This window comes from Bufo gargarizans, chromosome 1 (genome assembly GCF_014858855.1).
Source record: "Bufo gargarizans isolate SCDJY-AF-19 chromosome 1, ASM1485885v1, whole genome shotgun sequence".
Taxonomy (NCBI): Eukaryota; Metazoa; Chordata; class Amphibia; order Anura; family Bufonidae; genus Bufo; species Bufo gargarizans.
The window spans coordinates 109,145,848-109,164,130 of record NC_058080.1 but is presented as its reverse complement, the minus strand read 5'-3'; the positions used below and the strand labels follow the sequence as shown (position 1 = coordinate 109,164,130).

The following is an 18,283-nucleotide window of genomic DNA, read 5'->3' as shown; positions in this document are numbered from 1 at the left end:
TATCCCTGCACTGTGACTGCGTGCATTATCCCTGCACTGTGACGTCACTGCGAGCATTATCCCTGCGCTGTGACGTCACTGCGAGCATTATCCCTGTACTGCGTGCATTATCCCTGCACTGTGACTGCGTGCATTATCCCTGTACTGTGACGTCACTGCGAGCATTATCCCTGTACTGTGACGTCACTGCGAGCATTATCCCTGCACTGTGACGTCACTGCGTGCATTATCCCTGCACTGTGACGTCACTGCGAGCATTATCCCTGCACTGTGACGTCACTGCGAGCATTATCCCTGCACTGTGACTGCGAGCATTATCCCTGTACTGTGACGTCACTGCGAGCATTATCCCTGCACTGTGACTGCGAGCATTACCCCTGAGCCGTGACGTCACTGCGAGCATTATCCCTCCACTGTGACGTCACTGCGAGCATTATCCCTGCACTGTCACTGCGAGCATTACCCCTGAGCCGTGACGTCACTGCGAGCATTATCCCTGCACTGTGACGTCACTGCGAGCATTATCCCTGCACTGTGACTGCGAGCATTATCCCTGCGCTGTGACGTCACTGCGAGCATTATCCCTGCACTGTGACGTCACTGCGAGCATTATCCCTGCACGGTGACGTCACTGCGTGCATTATCCCTGCGCTGTGACTGCGAGCATTATCCCTGCGCTGTGACGTCACTGCGAGCATTATCCCTGCGCTGTGACGTCACTGCGTGCATTATCACTGCGCTGTGACGTCACTGCGAGCATTATCCCTGCGCTGTGACGTCACTGCGAGCATTATCACTGCGCTGTGACGTCACTGCGTGCATTATCCCTGCGCTGTGACGTCACTGCGTGCATTATCCCTGCGGTGTGACGTCACTGCGTGCATTATCCCTGCACGGTGACGTCACTGCGGTGAACTGGTTCTGAATCGCCCAGTCATGGTGTGGCATGCTAGCAGCACCTTCTGGGTTCTCACAAGCCAGGCCTGCTGAACTCTGATTCCAAGTGTCCTATGGCGCATAATGTCCCCATACAAGCCCGTCTGATGGCATCTATCACCATGGTCACCCCTAGTAAACTACTGATCGCTAGGGTTGATGATGATGAGGGCGAGGACACCTCAGTTCCAGCAATCCGAGGTGTTGTTTTCTAGACAGTATAGTGACACTGGGGTAGTAGACAGGCCACAGCAGGCACCAGCACTGTGAGGGAGAGGGGTCTGCTAACAATGACTGGCAGGTCTCGTTCCTGTTAGGGTACTTTCACACTAGCATTAAAGTTTTCCAGTATTGAGTTTCATCCTAGGTGCTCAATACCGGAAAAAAAACGCTTCAGTTTTGTCCTAATGCGTTCTGAATGGAAAGCAATCTGTTCCGTATGCATCAGGATGTCTTCCGTTCTGTCCCTTGTACGGTATTTTCTCCGGCCAAAATTCCAGAACACGATCCGGTACCGAGTGTTCAAGAAATTGCTGGATTGACAGATCCGGTTTTCCGGTCTGTGCATGTGCAGACCTTTAAAGGGATTCTGTCACCACATTTTACCCCCTACAGTAAAACATAGCTACTTGTAGGTCTCCCTGAGCTGTATTAAATGATGCCCTTATTAACGAATAGTCCTGATTAATTTCTTTATAAAATCAATTTTAGTGATATGCTAATGACTTACATAAGGTGCCCAAGGGGATGTCCTTTCCTAACTTGGTGCCCAGTCGCACCCCTCGGCCCGGTGCCCAGCACCGCCTCTAATATAATATATTCAAGAGCCGGCGCGCTGACGTAATTCCTGAGCCTGTTTGAAATCCCGCCCGTGCGCACTACAGGTAATGGCATCGTCGAGCGAAGTGCGCATGCGGTAAGGGGTCCCTGTTCTTTGAGCAGTGGGAGCTGTAGGACCACACCGATCTAATAGTTATTCCCAATATAATACATGTATATAACTGGAATACCCCTTTAAGGCTTACAGTTTTTATTGCTTTATTTCTGGCATTTTTGAGAAAGGCTCATGTTTGAGCCGAAACGTCGCTCTTTGCCACCATATGGGTGAATAAAAACACACTATTTTACTGAAGAAACGTTTTGGAGTGCAGTCCGATTTTTGCTCTATATACAGTACAGACCAAAAGTATGGACACACCTTCTCATTCAAAGAGATTTCTTTATTTTCATGACTATGAAAATTGTAGATTCACACTGAAGGCATCAAAACTATGAATTAACACATGTGGAATTATATACATAACAAAAAAGTGTGAAACAACTGAAAATATGTCATATTCTAGGTTCTTCAAAGTAGCCACCTTTTGCTTTGATTACTGCTTTGCACACTCTTGGCATTCTCTTGATGAGCTTCAAGAGGTAGTCACCTGAAATGGTTTTCACTTCACAGGTGTGCCCTGTCAGGTTTAATAAGTGGGATTTCCTTGCCTTATAAATGGGGTTGGGACCATCAGTTGCGTTGTGGAGAAGTCAGGTGGATACACAGCTGATAGTCCTACTGAATAGACTGTTAGAATGTGTATTATGGCAAGAAAAAAACAGCAAAGTAAAGAAAAACGAGTGGCCATCATTACTTTAAGAAATGAAGGTCAGTCAGTCCGAAAAATTGGGAAAACTTTGGAAGTGTCCCCAAGTGCAGTCACAAAAACCATCAAGCGCTACAAAGAAACTGGCTCACATGCGGACCGCCCCAGGAAAGGAAGACTAAGAGTCACCTCTGCTGCGGAGGATAAGTTCATCCGAGTCACCAGCCTCAGAAATCGCAGGTTAACAGCAGCTCAGATTAGAGACCAGGTCAATGCCACACAGAGTTCTAGCAGCAGACACATCTCTAGAACAACTGTTAAGAGGAGACTGTGTGAATCAGGCCTTCGTGGTAGAATATCTGCTAGGAAACCACTGCTAAGGACAGGCAACAAGCAGAAGAGACTTGTTTGGGCTAAAGAACACAAGGAATGGACATTAGACCAGTGGAAATCTGTGCTTTGGTCTGATGAGTCCAAATTTGAGATCTTTGGTTCCAACCACCATGTCTTTGTGCGACGCAGAAAAGGTGAACGGATGGACTCTACATGCCTGGTTCCCACCGTGAAGCATGGAGGAGGAGGTGTGATGGTGTGGGGGTGCTTTGCTGGTGACACTGTTGGGGATTTATTCAAAATTGAAGGCATACTGAACCAGCATGGCTACCACAGCATCTTGCAGCGGCATGCTATTCCATCCGGTTTGCGTTTAGTTGGACCATAATTTATTTTACAACAGGACAATGACCCCAAACACACCTCCAGGCTGTGTAAGGGCTATTTGACCATGAAGGAGAGTGATGGGGTGCTGCGCCAGATGACCTGGCCTCCACAGTCACCGGACCTGAACCCAATCGAGATGGTTTGGGGTGAGCTGGACCAGCAGAGTGAAGGCAAAAGGGCCAACAAGTGCTAAGCATCTCTGGGAACTCCTTCAAGACTGTTGGAATGACCATTTCAGGTGACTACCTCTTGAAGCTCATCAAGAGAATGCCAAGAGTGTGCAAAGCAGTAATCAAAGCAAAAGGTGGCTACTTTGAAGAACCTAGAATATGACATATTTTCAGTTGCTTCACACTTTTTTGTTATGTATATAATTCCACATGTGTTAATTCATAGTTTTGATGCCTTCAGTCTGAATCTACAATTTTCATAGTCATGAAAATAAAGAAAACTCTTTGAATGAGAAGGTGTGTCCAAACTTTTGGTCTGTACTGTGTATATATATATATTGTTGCCAACCTGAATTTTTCTTTTTTCAAGGACAATGTATCCAATAATCCCGGACAGAAAATATTTTTTACAGACAAATTGGAAAACCACAATGAATGTTAAAGGGAGTCTGTCACCACACTTGAGCATATTAGACTGATCAAATAGCGTTATATGTGCCACCGAGAACTTAAAAACGGTACCTTTGTTGTATCTAATAGAGTTTTCTTTCAGCCAAAAATGAACTTTTAAGATTCTGTAAATGCGCCCGCTACGAATTTGACCGCGCAACCGCAGTGGAAAAGGAGAGAGGAGGAGAGTAAACGGGCGGGCAGAGGCACACGGAGGGCGGGGTTATGAGCCGTTGAGGAGGTGCTGCCTGGGGCTCGGACGATTGAGACGCCGCCCTGGGCACTTGAGAGGGCACATATAACGCTATTTGATCAGTCTAATATGCTCAAATGTGGTGACAGACTCCCTTTAAAGATCTAAGTAATACATGTCTATGCTTCGATATATTCATATGAATGCATTGGCATATAGTGTGAGCCATAGAATTATGAAAATTAAAATCACAATGATTTTCTGATCTACCACCAGCCTCAAAAAAATCACAGCCACGTCTATTTTTTTTTTCTTCACGGACACTGGAAAGAGTGCCTTATTTTTATGGACTGTCCAGGAATTTCTGGACGGTTGGATACCCTGTATACAAATTATATAACAAAATGACCCATACAAAATAGGGAACTCATTTCAATTATTTATTTTGGGATCAGGTTGCATATCTAAAAAATAAAAAGCCACAGTTTTTAAAATAAAACTCAAAAAATTCTTAATTGGGTTATTAAAGGGGTTATCTGATATCTAAAACATCCCACCAAGGCGCGGGCCCCGTGTATGGTATATACCGTACTTACCTGCTCCCCGTCACCCGCGTCGCTCCGGATCCCTGCACCGCTGCATGTCCACGTCACTTGGATCAAAACATCCGGCGACGGGGGGAGCAGCCAATAGCAGGCCACGATGGGGACAAGCCCCTTTAAGGCTATTGGCTGCTCTGTGATTTTTTTTTTATGTAGTGTTTGCTTGAGGGAGTGGCACCTTCAAGTGTGAATGCGCACCTAGTATCTTGGGAGTAGCATTCCTCTGCACTTTTGCCCCCCTCCTCTATCCAATGAGCGCCTTGATTAGGTGGTACATATGGCTGTGCTTGCTCCTCCTCCCATTGGTTGCTTGATGCACATGGAGGTTACTAGGAGCAGCACACCATATGTGCGGGGTCTGCGCTCCTGAACATAGAAGCCCAACGGCTTAGGTAGGTTTAGCGTAGGACCCGCCTGACCTGAGACCACCTTGACGCTTGGTGGCGGGCTTAGATGTGTTTTGATCAAAATATATCGACTAAGTGTCTCAGACATTATCATATCAGGGTGAGGACTTAGTCCATATATAGTGCTTGCATCTGCTTTAATAAGTGCATTATTATCTTGTTTCTGTGGTTTTATTGGCTGCTCCCCCGTCGCCAAATATTTTGAGGTTTGAAATGCAGTGGCGGCTGTGCAGGGATCCGGGAGCAGGTAAGTATAATCCAGACATTGGGGGATCTTTTAGATATCAGATAACCCCTTTAAACCACCATGTGCGCTAAATCACGAAAAAAGTGTCTGGTCACGAAGCTCTCTTCAGGCCCAGTTATTCAGGGGTTAATGCAGCATGCTGTAGGTGAGGTGTTTGTTTCTGTCATTTTCCCTATAGAGCTTTATACCTCTGGGAGGCTTTGGGAAAAAGGGGAGAGCTCCAGGACAGGTTGTCAAATCTGAAAATGTAATGAAGGAGTCGTGAACATGGAGGAGCTCTGAGTCTAAGCAACACCTACTCAGGCAGAGCGTGCAGATCTGCTGGGACTGTCACTGATCACACTTCCTGCACTAGTAATGTGTCCTGTCACACACAGCAGAGTGGAAGAGCCAGCACACACACAAGGGGCGGGGCCTGATGAGCCAGGAACAGGAACACACTGTTGCCATAGTTACACAACTCTTTTCCATAGGCACGAAGCGCGTTTGACCTAATCGACTTGCCGTCGCCTAGTGACATCAGAGTCACATGACCTGGCTAAAGAAAAAAAATATCAGTGGGAGCTTAGGAAGCTGACAGCTCCAGAGTGTGGAGGGTGAGGATCGGGTGCGGGGCGTCTGATGGGATCGCGGTAAGTGGCCTGAGTGGTGTACTGTGTGTGTGTGTGTGTGTGACACTGCTGCATCTTCTGCACTCTCAGATCTATGCCCCCCCCCCCAACCTAAAAACAAAAAGTTACTCTTTTGACTGGACAATAGTTAAAGAAGGATTCTGCCTAAAATGTGGAGTGTACAGGTCAGTTGGTAGCAGCATTCACCCCTCCATGTGAACAGTGCCTAAGATAAGAGCGCTTCCCATCAGAGGACACCTATGTGTTATTAGCAGTGCTGTGATTGGAAGTTCAGCGTACGAGGTTCGGGTTCTGATCCGTGGTAGCGGAATCCATGACTGCATAATCCGAACCTTGTACGACGGAAAACCCAAGTTCACTCCACACTAGTAATTAGGGCCCCTATCCGTATACAGGGGCCCTCCCACACTGAGCTGTGACTATCCCTGTAGAAGTGCATGGCTGGGAGCCAGGGAAGCTGTACAGAGTGATGCATGTCCTACATGAAGCTATGGTAACCCCGTCATAGTACCACACTTAGTCACCATAGCCGAAATTCTCCATCATGGCAGCTCCTTGTTAGGCCTCATGCACACGACTGTATCTATTTTGCGGTCAGCAAAAAATACGCATGACGTCCGTGTCTATTTCGTGGAACGGAACAGCTGGCACCTAATAGAACAGTCCTATCCTTGTCCATAATGCGGACAATAATAGGACATGTTCTATTTTTTTGCGGAACAAAAATACGGACATACGGAAAACGGAATGCACATGGAGTACCTTCTGTCTTTTTTGCAGACCCATTGAAATGAATGGTTCTGTATACGGTCTGCCAAAAAAATGGAACTGACACGGAAAAAAAATATGTTCGCATGCACGAGGCCTTAGGGCTTGTTCACACGAACGTGCTGTATTTTGCGGTCCGCAAATTGCGGATCTGTAAAAACACGGATGCCGCCCGTGTGCCTTCCGCAATTTGCGGAAAGGACGGCCCTTTATAGAAATGCCTATTCTTGTCTGCAAAACGGACAAGAATAGGACACGACTCAATTTTTGCGGGGGCCACGGAACAGAGCCACGGATGCGAACAGCACACGGAGCTCTATCCGTATCTTTTGTGGCCCCATTGAAGTGAATGCGTCCGCATCCGAGCCGCAAAAAAATGTCCCTCGGATGCGGAACCAGACCACGGTCGTGTGAACGAGCCCTTCTACTGATCAGCTAATGGCTGCCAGTCCGTCTTCAGAAGCCCCCCGTGATTGACTATTATGTTGGGGGGAGGATGACCTTATCGATGGGAACCGTCCACACTGTGTATATATACCTATACTATAATATCTCACGTACAGCATATTTGGATGATTTTTTGAATCTTGAAAAACCTGTTTCGGTCGGACCGCCACCTTTTTTAGTCACTTTAACAGCTCAGTGCAGAACAGAATATTCTCTTGGGTGTGAGGAACAGTCGGTAGATTTACAGCCTGGTTATAAGTCTTAGGGTACATTCACATTTGCAGTTTTTGATGCATTTTTTTTAACCCAAGCCAGGATCGGATAGGAACGGAAAGCCTCGTATAGCCCCTCCTGTGTCTCTGCTGATGATGCAAGTCTCTGGAATGTACAGGTCCTTCTAAAAAAATTAGCATATTGTGATAAAGTTCATTATTTTCTGTAATGTACTGATAAACATTAGACTTTCATATATTTTAGATTCATTACACACAACTGAAGTAGTTCAAGCCTTTTATTGTTTTAATATTGATGATTTTGGCATACAGCTCATGAAAACCCAAAATTCCTATCTAAAAAAATTTGCATATCATGAAAACGAGCTATTAACCTATTCATCTGAATCAACTTATTAACTCTAAACACCTGCAAAAGATTCCTGAAGCTTTTAAAAACTCCCAGCCTGGTTCATTACTCAAAACCTCAATCATGGGTGAGACTGCCGACCTGACTGCTGTCCAGAAGGCCATCATTGACACCCTCAAGCAAGAGGGTAAGGGCCCTTTCACACTTGCGTTGGCCGGTTCCGGCATAGAGTTCCGTCGTCGGGGCTCTATGCCGGAACAATCCTGATCAGGATTATCCTAATGCATTCTGAATGGAGAGAAATCCGTTCAGGATGCATCAGGATGTCTTCCGTTCCGGAACGGAACGTTTTTTGGCCGGAGAAAATACCGCAGCATGCAGTACTTTTTGCTCCGGCCAAAAATCCTGAACACTTGCCGCAAGGCCGGATCCGGAATGAATGCCCATTTAAAGGCATTGATCCGGATCCGGCCTTAAGCTAAACGTCGTTTCGGCGCATTGCCGGATACGACGTTTAGCTTTTTCTGAATGGTTACCATGGCTGCCGGGACGCTAAAGTCCTGGCAGCCATGGTAAAGTGTAGCGGGGAGCGGGGGAGCAGCATACTTACAGTCCGTGCGGCTCCCGGGGCGCTCCAGAGTGACGTCAGGGCGCCCCAGACGCACAGATGGTAAGTATACCGCTCCCCCGCTCCCCGCTCCTACTATGGCAACCAGGACTTTAATAGCGTCCTGGCTGCCATAGTAACACTGAAAGCATTTTGAAGACGGATCCGTCTTCAAATGCTTTCCGTACACTTGCGTTTTTCCGGATCCGGCGTGTACCTCCGGCAAGTGGAGGACACGCCGGATCCGGACAACGCAAGTGTGAAAGGGCCCTAAGACACAGAAAGAAATTTCTGAACAAATAGGTTGTTCCCAGAGTGCTGTATCAAGGCACCTCAGTGGGAAGTCGCTGAAAACGCTGCACAACGAGAAGAGGTGACCGGACCCTGAGGAAGATTGTGGAGAAGGACCGATTCCAGACCTTGGGGGACCTGCGGAAGCAGTGGACTGAGTCTGGAGTAGAAACATCCAGAGCCACCGTGTACAGGCGTGTGCAGGAAATGGGCTACAGGTGCCGCATTCCCCAGAAACAGCGGCAGAAGCGCCTGACCTGGGCTACAGAGAAGCAGCACTGGACTGTTGCTCAGTGGTCCAAAGTACTTTTTTCGGATGAAAGCAAATTTTGCATGTCATTCGGAAATCAAGGTGCCAGAGTCTGGAGGAAGACTGGGGAGAGGGGAATGCCAAAATGCCTGAAGTCCAGTGTCAAGTACCCACAGTCAGTGATGGTCTGGGGTGCCATGTCAGCTGCTGGTGTTGGTCCACTGTGTTTTATCAAGGGCAGGGTCAATGCAGCTAGCTATCAGGAGATTTTGGAGCACTTCATGCTTCCATCTGCTGAAAAGCTTTATGGAGATGAAGATTTCATTTTTCAGCACGACCTGGCACCTGCTCAGTGCCCAAACCACTGGTAAATGGTTTACTGACCATGGTATCACTGTGCTCAATTGGCCTGCCAACTCTCCTGACCTGAACCCCATAGAGAATCTGTGAGAGATATTGGGAAGAGAAAGTTGAGAGACGCAAGACCCAACACTCTGGATGAGCTTAAGGCCGCTATCGAAGCATCCTGGGCCTCCATAACACCTCAGCAGTGCCACAGGCTGATTGCCTCCATGCCACGCCGCATTGAAGCAGTCATTTCTGCAAAAGGATTCCCGACCAAGTATTGAGAGCAAAACTGAACATAATTATTTGAAGATTGACTTTTATTGGTCGGATGAAATACGCTAATTTTTTGAGATAGGAATTTTGGGTTTTCTTGAGCTGTATGCCAAAATCATCAATATTAAAACAATAAAAGGCTTGAACTACTTCAGTTGTGTGCAATGAATCTAAAATATATGAAAGTCTAATGTTTATCAGTACATTACAGAAAATAATGAACTTTATCACAATATGCTAATTGTTTTAGAAGGATCTGTATTATCCGGAGCAATGCCCTAGACCAGTGCGGATTCCAGGATCGCATACGTTTACGAAGACTTCATCCTTCCCTACTTGTGGAGAAATCCACCCTCGCCCCTTCACTGCACTTCCAGTCTCCCCCTGTATGGATGGGGTCACATATGACTGGCCTCAGCAGTGACGCATCCCCAAGCAGCACATGACCCAGTAGTGACATGCCCTTTGGGGACATGCCAATGGCTGCAGCAGTGCACGTGACCATGACCCATGAAGAGTGGCGGGGAGCTGGTGAGTATGGATTACTCCACAGTACCTCTGCCTGAGGGGAGGGGACGACTAAAAAAGAAAAACTGGACACCGCCTTTAAAAGTTCTTTTTTTTGTCTCTTTAATATTGATGACTTATCCATAAAAGAGGTCATCACTATCAGGGCAGTGGGGTCTGACTCCTTACGCTGTGCAGGTGCCAGACATGGCCTTCTAGTGGTGAGGTGGGGTCAGCCTACTGTCTAATGTATATGGGAGAGCCGGACCCTTGCCTGACCTATGAAGGATTGCGCGTGTTGTGTTTCAGTATGTACTGCTAGAGGTCTATATAAATGGAGCGATGAGGTAAAGTAATGGAGGCAGATGTTCTCAGGACTTCTTGTTGCTGATATCCTTGCAGAGCCTGAAAAGTGCCTCGTTCACGCGTGGGTGTTCTCCACGGACAGCACGCGTAGCCTCATTCCCGCGTGGGTGTTCTCCACGGACAGCACGCGTAGCCTCATTCGCGCGTGGGCGTTCTCCACGGACAGCACGCGTAGCCTCATTCCCGCGTGGGCGTTCTCCACAGACAGCATGCGTAGCCTCATTCGCGCGTGGGCGTTCTCCACGGACAGCACGCGTAGCCTCATTCGCGCGTGGGCGTTCTCCACGGACAGCACGCGTAGCCTCGTTCGCGCGTGGGCGTTCTCCACGGACAGCACGCGTAGCCTCGTTCACGCTTCTGCGTTCTCCACGGACAGCACGCGTAGCCTCGTTCACGCTTCTGCGTTCTCCACGGACAGCACGCGTAGCCTCGTTCACGCTTCTGCGTTCTCCACGGACAGCACGCGTAGCCTCGTTCACGCTTCTGCGTTCTCCACGGACAGCACGCGTAGCCTCGTTCGCGGGTAGGCATTCTCCATGGACAGCACACGTAGCTAGTCTATGGGTCTGCGAAAAACGCGGATGCCATCTGTGTTTTACAGATCATTAGAAAGAGATGCTTTTAAAATTATTTTTCAGCTGCACAGTGTCTGTGAAATATGGATGACACATGGACAGCAATAAACAAACACACTGATCCTTCATGGACATTTTCACGTAGGCATCACTGACCATCAGGGATTTGAGCACGGACACGGATGTTTGCATGAGGCTGAAGTCTGAGGGACAAGAGGAGTAGTTGGTGGTAGCAGAGTCCAGCTCTCATCATCAGACCCTCATTCCCCATTGTCTTTCCCCATTGTCTTCTATGGCTGGACATACATTTTAGGTGGCCACTGGCTAAACGCTATCCCTCCTGACTGCTCCATACATGTGTACGCCCAGCTTATCACACCCTATAGGAGGATTCCTCTGTGTCTCATCCAACCACGTATAGCTGGAGAGGACAATGTCTCGTACAGCATTCCTTCTCAAATATAGGGCACTGTAAAAGCACACTCCTTGTGCAGGAATGGCAAGCACAAAAGCTTTGATACTTGAGCTCCTGCCTTAGACCCTACAGGGAAACTTCCCGGGGGCCCGCCTAAGCCCTCCTCGTGGCTGCCAGCCAAGTAACAAGATGGCTACAGGTGCCCTCCGGAGTCTTCAATTAAACTGTATTGCTATCCTGAGGCAACTGGAGTAGGAGGATATGATGTGATGCTGGCCACCATAGTGGGACATCTTCTGGGGAGGTATCTTCTGCTGCAGGAGCAGTATTTTTTGGTGCACTGTGGTATTTGGTACTGCCAGGGTAGTATATTGTGCTGTAGTTTGGTATTTGGCTCTGATGGGGTAGTATTTTATGCCGCAAAATAGTACTGCTAGCTCTGCCTACTTGTGTTGGCACCACCATTTTTGTTGGTTCTGCCTTCTGTCAATTTAGACCCGCCTACAACATTGGGCCACTTTTAATTTTTTTTCCCAGCAAATAGAATTTATCATGTAGAAAAAGTACGACCACCCTGCAATTCATCAGTGGTGGTCGAGCTTGCACACTAGGAAAAACAGAAGTGGCCACAACCCTGTGATATTTTTATTCCTCACACACTGGGAGATGACAGGTTCTTGAGCGGTTATAATATTATTTTTTTTTTTTTTTGGGGGGGGGGGTGGTGTTTACCGTCACTTCCATCATAAGAGAAATGATACACTTCTCAGCACTGTAAATATCCAGCATTTGCATTATACATTGAAGGTTTACTCCGGGAAGATTTCCCAGTGTATACCTTTTAATGTATGCCATACATCAGCAAAAAAAAATGCGTATACTTTGTGGTAAAATATATATATATATAGCGGGAGATACTGTGCTATGAGGACTGGGTAGTGTGGATGTGCTAGCGGCCATCTAGCAACCCATGTCCTCAGCTCTATACACAAAATCCCGGTGACAGGTTCCCTTTAACAAGCCTGTGGAGTCTTGTGTACATGCTGTGGACATTTTTTATATGTGGATTCCATTTTGAAATCTGCAGCATGTTCATTAAAGGGGTTTTCCGGCCATTTATATTGATGGCCTATTGTCAGGACACCGGGCACCCCCGCCGATCAGCTGTTCGAAGAGGAGATGGTGCTCCATGCGAGGGCTGCTTCCTCTTCAATACACTGCTCGTCGTCTCGGAAGTTACAGCAGTGTAATGACGAATGAATGAAGCGAGTCCTTGACGTCCGTATGAATGGTCCGCAATTCCGAGAAAGGGGTGCGGACCTATTCATTTTCAATGGGGTCGGAAAAGATGCGGACAGAACACAGTGTGCTGTCCGCATCCGCACTTCAGTTCCGTGCCCCCCGAACTTCCTTTCCACGGCTCTGTAAAAAAATAGACCATGCCCTGTTCTTGTCCGCAGTAGCGGACAAGAATAGGCATTTTCTATTATAGTGCCGGCCATGTGCACATGGCCGGTGTCAGTGTTTTGCGGACAACAATAGGACATGTTCTGTTTTTTTTCGGGAACGGAATTGCGGATCTGAAAGTGAGTATCCAGAAATGCGGATGCGGACAGCACATAGTGCTTTTCCGGCCCCATTGAAAATGAATGGGTCCGGACGTGTGAATGGACCCTTAGCCTCCGCTTCAGGAGACGTCACACAGTGTAGTGAAGAGGAAGCAGCACATGGAGCACCACCTCCTCTTCAATCAGCAGATCTGCGGTGGTGCCGGGTGTGCTGACCATAGGTCATTAATATAAATGGCAGGACAACCCCTTTCATTTGTCTGCATATTTGCTGATAGAGTTTTTCCATTGAACTCAAGGGAGTTCAAAAATCCATCTAAATTCACAAAACAGAATGGTTGTGCGGATCTGTGAGGAACAGGAAATTGCATCTCTGTGTGACAGGAAAGGGAAATTCCTCCATTTTGCATCTCGCCCAGCTAGACAAACCAGTCTCTACCACCATTTAAAATGTATGCGCTACGCTGGCGTCTGTGTAACACAATATGGCACCCAGTTATGAGTAGCATGAGGTGTTGTTTTTTTTTTTTTTTTTTTTTAACAAGAAATGACACTTAAAATCTGCCCCATAATCCGCACTTCCATGTCACAGTCCACACAACATTTAATTGCAGATCTGAATGAAACCTGTGACGGGCGACATTTTCTACTGACGTCAGTCAGGTGTGAGTCTTAGGAAGCAAAGTCCAGAAGGTTGAGTCGGCTGGCGTCAGCAGACATTCCTGTCTCTCATTATCATATGTGATATTTTACTATTATTAATCTTCATATCCTCTGTGGGATGTATTGGGGGAGGGGGTTCCCACCACAGAGTGAGGTTCCTTGCTCCATTACCTGAGGGGAGGGCAGTACAAGAATCGGCCTAATTTAGACACAAGCTTATCTGCATTAAATCCCGGAGTGGATTAAACTAAATGAGGTCACGCAGCTTATCTATATGGATTGTGCTCAATGTAGTTCTGGGAAATCCTACAAAATATTATATTTGCATTTTACCTATTAAAAATGCGATCCATACTAAAAACAAAAAAAAACATAGTAATTTGGAAAATGAAGAACTTGTGACTGTATGTATTGTTTTTCATTTTTTTATGTGTTCTCTCATGTTTTGGATTGAATATCTCTTAAAGGGGTTTTCCAGCCAGGAGTAGAATATTGATGACCTATTCTCAGGATAGGTTGTCAGTATCTGATTGGTGGGGGTCCGACTGAATGTTTGACTGCTGGGAATAAGTCATGTTCTATTTTTTTCGGGAACGAAATTGCGGACCCGGAAGTGCGGGTCCCCAATTCCATGTCCGGGCAGCACATCGTGCTGCCCCATAGAAATGAATGGGTCCGCAATTCCATTCCGCAAAATGCAGAACGAAATTGCGGATGTGGGAATGGACCCATAGAGTCCATTCACACGTCCGTAAGTGTTCTGCGGATCCGCAAAACACAGACACTGGCAATGTGCATTCTGCAATTTGCGGACTGCACATTGCCGGCACTATAATAGAAAATGCCTAATCTTGTCTGCAATTGCGGACAAGAATAGAACATGTTCTATTTTTTTTTGCGGAAACGGAAGCACGGATGCGGAAGTGCGGATATGGACAGCACATTCCGGCGCCATTGAAAATGAATGGGTCTGCATCAGTTCCGCAAAATTGCGGAACGGATGCGGACCCATTTTGCAGACGTGTGAATGGACCCTTATCCTGTGGATTGGCCCGTTTACAGCCCGATGATATTCGTTGAATATCGTCACATCTTCCTTTTTTTTATTTATTTTTTTATTTTTATTTTTTTTCTCTCTCTCTCTCTACAGGAGCGCTGTTTCAGTCCCTGCTATTAATCCTGGCGCGGACTGCAGGGACTGACACAGTGCTCCAGGTGACTGGGCCGTGATCAGGGCAGTACCAGTAGTCTGCCCAACCTCTTCTCCTCCTCCACAGCAGCGTGACATGTGTCGGTGAAGGGCCGCTTGTATATTAGCTATACTTGAAACGGCGGTGTCCATCCTGAAGTCTGTAAGAACGGCAGCAGACGCAGAGAAGGAGGCACACCTGTATCTGCCGCAATTATTCTGTGACGGAGGGAGGCTCGGGAGAGCCCTGAAAGCTATAGCCTGCTCTGGGTTCTGTATAGGCAGGCTGCAGCTTCAATTAGTCTGCCAAAAACTGTTCCTAAACTTCTCCTTGCCATCTTCTGTGCCCCCTTTCATGTCATTTAGGTCTCCTGTACACGACTGTATCCGTTTTTGCAGTCTACAAATTGCGGATCCGCAAAACACGGATACCAGCTGCTTGCGTTTGACATTTTGCGGCATGGAACGTCCGGCCCCTAATAGAATAGTCCTATCCTTGTCCGTAATGTGGACAACAACATGAAATGTTTAATATTTTTGCGGATGCCATATAATGGACATACGGATAGATCCACATCTGACCCGCAAAAAATGTGGATCGGATGCTTACCAAAAATATGTTTGTGTGCATGAGCCCTTACATTGTACCACCCTGCTTTGCTCCAGCCCCATCCATGCACTTTGATCCCACCCTTGCTTCCATGCCTCTCCAACCTTGCAACTGCTTTTCTCCACTTACAGACATTGGACACCCCTTATTTACAGAGCACCCTTCTATATACCGGACACTCCGAATATATGGCTCACCCCTGACAGAAAAAAAACAAAACGGTTATTGCCAGAAAAATAAAAAAAATAAACAAGATTATAATTGGTAATTGTCCATAAAGTAGGGGTATTCTCAACCTGCGGCCCTCCAGCTGTTGCAAAACTACCACTTCTAGCTGTAAGCTATCCAGGCATGCTGGGAGTTGTAGTTTTGCAACAGCTGGAGGGCCGCAGGTTGGGCATGCCTAATATAAAGAATATAATGTATTGAATTGTGTCTTGGTATTTTTTCAGTTTAAGGCCTCATGCACACGGACGTTTTTTTTTGCGGTCCGCAAAAATGGTTTCCGTTGTTCCGTGATCCGTGTCCGTTTTTTCGTGGGTCTTCCTTGATTTTTGGAGGAACGACGGACATGAAAAATGAAAAAAAAATCTAAGTCAAGTTTGCCTTTGAAATGATAGGAAAAAACGGACACAGATCACGGACACGGATGACAATCTTGTGTCCAGCCGTGATTTTTCACGGACCCATTGACTTGAATGGGTCCATGAACCGTTGTCCGTGAAAAAAATAGGACAGGTCATATTTTTTTCACGGACTGGAAACACGGATTACGGACGCGGATGCCAAACGGAGCATTTTCCGCTTTTTCCACGGACCCATTGAAAGTCAATGGGTCCATGGAATAAAACGGAAAATGGAACAACGGCCGCGGATGCACACAAAGGTTGTGTGCATGAGGCCTAATTAACAAGAATAAGAAAAATCGAGACTCAAAACGAAAGTTGTCCATAGGGTTGAAAAAAATTGAGATTTTATTTTTGGGCAAAATCGCTCAGCCCTACCTGTGGATAAGGGATAAGTTATACTACTTTAAGGGAATGTGTCACCATCAACTCCATGTCCAGCTGATTGTATAGACACAGCTGAGGTTCACCTGATTAAAGCGCTGGTTTTCTTTTGTTGATCCGAGTTTTGATACTTTTTTTTAAATATGCACATTAGGCCTTTGAAGCAATGAGGGCGTCGTCATTGCTCTTGTTGCACCCAAGCCCCACCTATTTCTGTGGTCAGCCCCTCCCTTGCTGCTTTGGCAAGACCAGGCAGTGACAAAGCAGTGAGGGAGGGGCCGGCCACAGAAAGGAGCGCTGCTTGGGTGCAACAAGCACAATGGTGACCCCCTCATTGCACCGAAGGCTTACTCTGCAAGTATCATAACTCAGGAATGGAGCCTCGCATCAACAAAAGAAAACCAGCGTTCTAATCAGGTGAACCACAGCTAGGTGTCTATACAATCAGTGTGATAGGCAAGTTGTTGGTGGCAGATTCCCAAATGGTTTGTGCCAAATACGTCATGAGAAAATGACCTATGTTTTTATGTTAAACATTTTTAAAGACATTTTGGTCTTGTTATTTTTAATTTTCCACGTCACTATCTGTGCTTAAAAATACTAAAATCCTGTCTTGTATTAGGCACTAGTGATGAGCGGCAGGGGCAATATTCGAATTCGCGATATTTCGCGAATATTCGCGAATTCATGATCTCCAGGCATTATTTTCCTGATTGTGAAAAAATTCACATAAAATTCGCATTTAAATTTTCGCATAAAAATTCGCATGAACTGGTTTTTCCCCGAAAATCGAATATTCGCAATTACGAATATATTTTGCGATATTCGAAATATTCACAAATTCTCGAAGTGACGATATTCGCGATTAAAATTCGCAATTTGAATATTCGTGATCAACACTATTAGGCACCTCTCCTAGGTTTATACAAATCACTTTTCAATAGTTATCTCATTACCATCACAGGCAGGATTACAATGACAGATATCACTTATATAAAGATAATACGGGATCCACAGCTTATGTGCTCCCTTCTGATCTCTCCACAGGGCACAGTGTATGCCTAGAAAACACCCCCATAGAAGGCAATAAAGCCCCCTTCAGTCTATTGTGTCTGTGGCACACGGGGCTTCCGTAAAGCATATCCCTTAATGCTGTTCACAGCTGCTCAGGCAAGATGGCCGACCCATAACCATGTTCAGGAAATAGATTAAAAAAAATCTACAATCAGAAAATAAAATCAGACAGAAAAAAATTCTAGGTGAGGCATTCCCTGTTATAAATGTAGAACTTTAGTACATAAGACTCAGGGATTCATGCAAACTGAATAAAATACAGGTATCCACTTTGCTGTTCTTCTAGTGCAGGCATCCTCAAACTGCGGTCCTCCAGCTATTGTAAAACTACAACTCCCACAATGCCCTGCTGTAGGCTGATACCTGTAGGCTGTTCAGGCATGCTGGGAGTTGTAGTTTTACAAGAGCTGGAAGGGCCGCAGTTTGAGGATGCCTGTTCTAGTGTAATGTGACTGTAAGTTTTAGGGAAGTGTATTCTAAGCCGTTTCCTAAAGAAAGTGTGATTCTAGATTTTCAGGAATGCTGGGAATTTCAAGCAAGTTGTGGGAGACCATTGATACAGTAAATACCCCCTAAAGCCTCATGCACATGACCGTATGTATTTTGCGGTCCACAAACCTCAGACTTGGGTCGGACATACAGATGTTGACAGCATATGGCGTGCATTTGTTGTGGCCCCGCTGAAATGAATGGATCTGCATTAAATACAAGAAAAAAGCTGTATTGAATGCAGGAAAAGACCCTGTGCACGAGGCCTGAAGGATGCATGTGTATGTAGAAGTATCTGACATTATTCA

General features: G+C 46.4%; 1 protein-coding gene across 2 annotated transcripts in view; it reads left to right on the top strand.

Moving 5' to 3' along the window:
* The first annotated feature begins 5,811 nt into the window (after nucleotides 1-5,811).
* The window catches only part of FBXO8 (F-box protein 8), a 38,711-nt gene continuing 26,239 nt past the window's right edge, over nucleotides 5,812-18,283 (top strand). Inside the window, exon 1 of one of the 2 annotated variants that reach the window (XM_044287072.1) lies at nucleotides 5,812-5,943. The gene's annotated coding sequence lies outside the window, so the exon portion shown is untranslated. The remainder of the gene's footprint in view (nucleotides 5,944-18,283) is intronic. The other variant, XM_044287144.1, reaches the window with a different exon arrangement.